A 6,864-nucleotide genomic window follows, 5' to 3' on the forward strand; every position below is an offset into this window, starting at 1 on the left:
CACAAACTATTTTTACCAAAACTATTTTAATATTCTAATTAAATCCTAATTGAGACTAATGGGCCTAAACTATGCTTAATAGGCCTAAGCCTTAATTAGTGAATTATTTACTATGTAATATGTTAAAAATCCCCCCAAACCCTATTAAATGTCACGCCCACAATTCTGAAATTTCACACCATATACACGACACACACAGCACCTTATTTGGAAGAAATTTTCGGAGGAAGCTAAGGAGAATTCAAGCCAAGGTCTTGTCCGTTCTTCGTCCTCGTCAACGATTAATCGTGCGTTGATAACGCAAAGGCACGCCTATTCCGTCCTTCAAAACATCATCACACCATATTATTTTTTTTATGCATGAAAACATGGAAAAACAAGTGTCATCTATTTGTATTTTCGTTTTTGTATATACCATGAACTTTCGAGCAAGGTTTTGATTCCCAAATTCATGTTTTTGGTATGGTTTGAGGGCTGCCGTGATGTAAGTATTGATTAAGCATTGTTCTACATGAACTAAGACTGCTAAAACATCACCTAAACACCACACACGAACCTGGACACAATCTGTAAGTAACTTGCTGTCAAGGGAAACAAGGGGGTTCGGTTATGGGTTCCATGGCTCGGCTTGGTCATGGTTTCTGTCCAGGGCTAGCCAAGGTCACGAGGGAGTCAAGGGAAGAGTCCTAGCCACGCTAGGACTCGAGCTAAGTGGGCTGGGAGGAGTCCTTGTTGACAAGGACTCCCACCCGAGTGTTGGTAAGCATCCTGCTCAGGTTTCAGAAGTTTGTGCAGGGAGAAGGGGCTCGGCCAGGGGGCTTGGGCTGGGCTAGGTCGAATCTTCAGGGTCCTAGGAGGGTGCTTAAGGGCCTGGGCAGGGGCTGTGGGGGCTTGGTTGGCGGCTGGTTCAGGAAGACGTTAGATATGCATGGCAGCAAGTGCTGCGCGTGATGTTGCTGTCTTGTTTCAGTGCTGCGTGCGTGGGTTCTGGTGGTTGGGTTGGTCTGGGCTTGGTCTGGGCGTGGTCCAGGGATGGTCAGGGTTAGGTGGGTTCGGTGGTTAAGGGTTGGAAGGAGTCCTAGCCTAGATAGGAGTTCAATGGTTCAAGGACACTACACACACACACATGCAGAAACATGGGTCGACTTCCAGCAAGAATTTGAGCGGGTTAGAGTCATGTTTTGGGGCTGGGCTTGCTCAGTAGTGTCCCTAGATGGGTTGGCTTGGTTTTGGCTCGAGGCGGCTTGGGCGTGGCTCGGGTAAATTAGGAGATAGCTCGGTGCGTTCGATAAGGTGTCAAAACGAAATTAATAAAGCTAAATTTAAATCCAAGGGTCCACGGGAGTGGCTCACGACTTGGAAGGGTAGAATAAATCATAAAAAGGTTATGTTTAAAATTTGGGATTTAAAATAACGAGATTTATTCGGAATTTAATCGCCGCGCGAAACGCTAATTAACGAGTTAATTGAAACGCCTAGTTTTAAGCCTTATAAAATTATGAAAAATTAGGGTTAAGCTTAAATAATTATTATTAGAATAAGTTCTAAATTTGGGAATTTTATAATAAGGTTTGGTATAATTCGGGATTAAAATGCATTAATACGTCACATTTAAAGATTAATTTAAAAGTTATCGAATTAAGCTAAATAAAAATATGAGAAAATTCATGTAAGCTTAAATAATTATTTGGGGACATGTTAGTATCAATGAAATTAAGAAAATGTCTAAAACGGGAAATTTTACATCCAGGGGTAAAACGGACTTTTTACACCTAGAAATTAGTAAACGTCATGGCAGTGCCCTAAATGCTATTTTATATGCTAATATGATTGTTTTTATGATTATGGATGTTTATGAATTTTTATATGTTAATATGTCGATTTTAAATGTTGATGAATTTTTAAGATGTTAACACGTTTATTTTAAATGTTTACGGATTTTTAATCTGTTAAAAATGTTTATGAATTTTTATGATTTAAATTGGACATTTAAAAGATATGTTGCATGCTTGGTTTCAAAATAAAAATGATATTATATGCATGTTTTTATTAAGTAATGATAACGTGTTGAAGAATGTGAAGGGATTGTGACTACTGAATATGTTGGAAATATCGTGAGGGTTATGGTCCCAGTGGGAGCCCGACGATCGTGTTTCCTTGGATACGGATACAAATACGTGATATGAGTATGAATACGTGATATGAATACGAATATGTTAATACGTTGGCCAATGTCCAGTTGACGGGTGAGAGTGTCGCTGGTGTCCCCGCCGCCCAGTACTGTGGTTACATGTAGATGGATCCATCACCCAATACGTTTAAGAATACGAGTCACAATCACGATCTGAATTCAACAAACACGAACACGAACATGAATATGAATATGAATATGTTTATGGGATATGTGTATGTTTATATGAAAACGTTTTTATGAAACTGTTTTTATGCATCATGAAAATGTTTACGAAAATATTTATGTTTATGCATCTTCATGAAAATGATATTTTAAGTACAAATATTTTTCATTGTTATATGTTGACTGTATTACATATTACTTGTTATCAAAGGTAGGACGTGTTGAGTCTTTAGACTCACTAGGTGTGTTGATGCAGGTGATATAAATAGCAATGATATTGGAGGTCTTGACGAGTGACTTGCAAGAATGTCGGTGCACATAACCCGAGGACTAGCGCTTCTATTTCCGCATTTAAGTTTATGACTTTAAGTTAAAGATTTTTAAGATTATTTATGCATTTGAGAGATTTTTGAGAGGTTTAGTATAAGCTATTCTTTTCAAATTATTGCTTTTTAGGTTTGGTAAAATATGCGACGATTTCATTTTATCACTATTGCACTTGGTTTTTAAAATGCTTGGGTTAATGTTTAATTTTAAAGGGTAAAATATTTTATAAAAATATTTTCATGTGGGAAAGGTACATAGCCGAAAATTGAGTGTTTAAAAAAAAATTCTAGTACATTTTAAGAAAACGAATAAGCAGACGTTTCATCTCCTGTGGTTTGGCGATGTGATATTTTTCCTAAGAGCCTTCGCAACAATGTCAATTGTGATAAAATCGATGTCAATCATGTTTAGAACAACAATGTTAATTTCAATGATACTGTAGTTCTTAGTGATGGAGTGCGACAACGCGATATAGATAGGATTATAAAATTTTAATAAATTAGTTTATCGTTTTCTTGTTTTCCATGATATTTGTAATGATTTTATGTTTTTTATGCAGAAAACCGGAAATGAACCAACCTTTGACCCATGTGATATTCCAAATTATAATATATTTCATTTTGTCCAATTTGTTTTGTAAGTCATTATGTCACTGCTGATGACATTCTAATTGACCAAGTATGTCGACCTAAGAATTTTTTATTGCGATGGATATAACTTCTTTTTGCTGATCATTGGTGCAATAGTATCTCTACTTGATACTATTTTAACCTACATATATAAGAACAAATTTTCACAGATGTTTATATAGTGTTCGTGGAAAGGATTTGCATCGAGGGTAGCATTAATGACATTGGATATGGTATTGTTTGTACCGACGACAATGGTGCCGTGAGATTAATTCGTGTTTGAAGAGCGTGCTAGTCTCTTATCTCTAGGAATTGATCTCGCGACAATGATAGTTTTACGGATCACGAAACTTAATGACGTGGGATAATGGGTATACGATATGCTAAAAGAATTATTCGTCGGAAAAGTAGATACGTATATAAGTATTTCTGGCCCATAGACCTACTAGTGAATATTTCTGCAGTTGGCAGGATTAGTTTTCGGATTACTAGGATGATGGTGATAAGAGAAAGTAAGGGTGGGAAAAATGTAAAATAAACTCCCTCATTATTAAGCTGAAACAAAATTCGCGAATTTTGCAACTAAGTCGACAGACTCAGAGGAGAATCGTCAAATCTTTAGTTTAACGTCGATGTACCTAGACACATTAAAAATGATATGAAGAGAAAATTAAGGTTGTTATTTGGACAATCCGGTTGTGGGATTTCAATCTCATCAGCTGCAAAGTTTGATAAATTACTGTCCGACCTTCATCAATCGAATTTAGTAGCTTTATGTGAATTGGCCTGAAAATTTGATTTGAAATTTTCTTGAAAAGAAAATGAGAGGCTAAGAAAAAGTTGACTGGTGCTAGATTTGGATGTGTAAAATTACAAAGTTACATGTTTGGTCAACCACTACCAACCTCTCTTGTCGTACGTAGTTTGATACATTAGTAAAGACAAGGCAGTAAACAAAATAAGTATACTCAGTATGATATTGTGTATGTAAGAACAAAAACAAAACCGAGGCTTTGTAGCAAGTACAGTTTCTTAAAACAGATTCGTCGAAGGGTCTCACGACTTAAAACACATCACAATGGGTTGCTACGTGCTCATTTAAAATGCCCAGCATCTCTCATTGTAATGACCCGCATCTCTCCTGTGTTGTATTTAAAAATAATTGAAATAAATTTAATAATTAAATGGATAAAAAAAGGGTAGATTGCTCATAAATCCCCAAACCCAAACTCAACTTTACCCAAACTCCCTACACCTCAAAAACTTTCTTTAAACTCCATAATACCTTAAAATGGACAAAAATAGCCTTATTCATATTTTAAGTTTAATTGATCCTCCGCGCTTTAAAATGGTATCAGAGCGAAATGTTAATTTATTTCAAACACAAATTTTATTATTACTAGTAACTAATTGTATGAGAAGGAGAATTTCGAAAAAATTATGAATCCGAACTTCGGTTCGAGAAAAATAATTTACAAGGAATATTCCAATATTTTGGAATATAAACAAGGGCATTAACTATTGTTAGATATCAGAAACAGAAAGGGAAGCTACTGCACCCTCAGGTAATTTCTCAGGTAAACTTATGATTCAAGTAAATAAGTTTCTGAAAATTGTACCAGACTCCTCTAAGCTCATTTTAGATCTTAGAGAAATCCAGAAAACAGTACAAAATTATGGCAACATACTATATTTTGTACCCCAACGAGTTGAAGAAATCCTTAAAACCCAGGAAGAAATTCTTGGAATATTAAAGGATATTCAAACAAGAATTCAGAAATTAGAACAACAAAAGTTCTAGTAAAAGAACTTCAGGAGGTTGGTTACCACCATAATTTGGTACTGAACCCTTGTTACACCAACAAGGAAAAGCCAGAGTGGTGTCAAAACCTTTGACTGAAGAAGAAAAAATGATCAATCTAATTAAGTCTGTCTCATAAAAGAAATTAATCTGATGACAACTTTAGAAAGGATTGGTCTGGAGGATCTACAAGAGCTTGCGGAATCTTTTGCAAATCTCAAAGTTGTAGATCTAAAGATGAATATAGCAGGAGGTGAAATACCTGCTATAACCTGGTCATCAACTCAGGAACCACCAAGGGAAAGTGTGGGATCTCAGAATGTTAACATGAGAGAATCTCAATCTGATTTCCATACTGGTGGAGGATCACACCCGACGGGTACAAGGACAAGGAGAAGTCAAATTCACTTGCATCAAACACCCTACGGGAAGACTGTTTTAGATCCGATACATCCTTATGGGGTTATGCTTAACCTTGATGTGTTAGATTTCGAAAACAGAGAAGATCTCATAGATGACTGGACATCGGCTATGAGAATCGCAGCAGGAACACTTGATCTCAACAAAGAAGGATTCATTAAACTTTTAGAGAGGAGTCTAATGGGATCACTGAAGATTGCTTGGGACATGACTTCATTAGATATGAAAGAGTCGGTACTAGCCGGAGAATCTCTAAGCGAGATAGCCGAAAAAATGGCTACCCTATTTAAAGCACAATTTATAGGGGTAGACTATTTTAACAATCAAGATACAGAGAAGAGGAAGAAATATATTCAAGCTCTGTATAGTCTTGAATTACACGATATAGCTTAGTAGATGAATACATTATGTTATTCACTAAATATCGATGGAATTCAGGAGTCGAAGAAGATATGTATGCAGCTTTTCTTCGCAAAAATGCCAAGCCCTTGGAGAGAAATGCTCATAAGGGAATACGTACCTGGCAATCCAGATACGCTGGCAAGAAGAGCCTCTTTTCTCAAAGGAAAGTTGGCAGAATGGTGCCATATGGCAGCATTACAAAAGAATTACAAACGCTTAAGGGGTATCAACAAAAGAACTCCCTTATGTTGTAAGGAAAATGATCTTCCAACAATTATTGGAAGTAAACCACAGAAGCGTAAGAGGAAAAGTTTTAGGAGTCATCCTTATGCACGAAGTGGAAGAAGTCATTGGAAACCAAGAACGGTATGGTCGAGACAAAAAGCAGATCTTATAAATCTGACAAAGAAGCGGACCATCGAGGAGTAGGATATCATCCCAAGCATCGAGTACATCTCGAAGCACAAGAAACTTTCAGAAGAGCTCATACTCGAGCCAATGAAAATTTCAAGGATTGCAATTGCTGGACATGTGGAGCAAGAGGTCATATCTCGACCAACTGTCCAAAAAATGAAAAAAGAGGTATTAAACGCTTCGATCCTACCCCGGACATTGAAGAAGCAGTTTATTATCAAGATCTGATTCAGGTATACAGATTCGAGGATATTGCCTCGGATGAAAGTATATATGAAGAAGAAGAAGTCTTAAGTCAGGGAGAATCTGATGGAACAGAATCGGAATCTGACTGAAGACGAGGTGTTTCGACACGAAACCATGAAGATTTATCTGGGTTTTTCAGCCAGACAACAATCTCTCACAATATGGTCCAAAGGATCATGAGAGAAAATCCTAGTCTACGAGATATCAAGGTTTCTCTGCAGGACATGTAGAAAGTTCTTAGGAAGTTGGCCTAAGAAATAGAAGCATCA

General features: G+C 36.8%; 1 pseudogene; it reads left to right on the top strand.

Annotated features, from left to right (window-relative positions):
- The first annotated feature begins 5,350 nt into the window (after positions 1-5,350).
- LOC142522096 (protein REVEILLE 1-like) overlaps positions 5,351-6,864 on the top strand; it is a 5,799-nt pseudogene continuing 4,285 nt past the window's right edge.

The sequence above is a fragment of the Primulina tabacum genome, chromosome 13, assembly GCF_025594145.1.
Source record: "Primulina tabacum isolate GXHZ01 chromosome 13, ASM2559414v2, whole genome shotgun sequence".
Classification (NCBI taxonomy): Eukaryota; Viridiplantae; Streptophyta; class Magnoliopsida; order Lamiales; family Gesneriaceae; genus Primulina; species Primulina tabacum.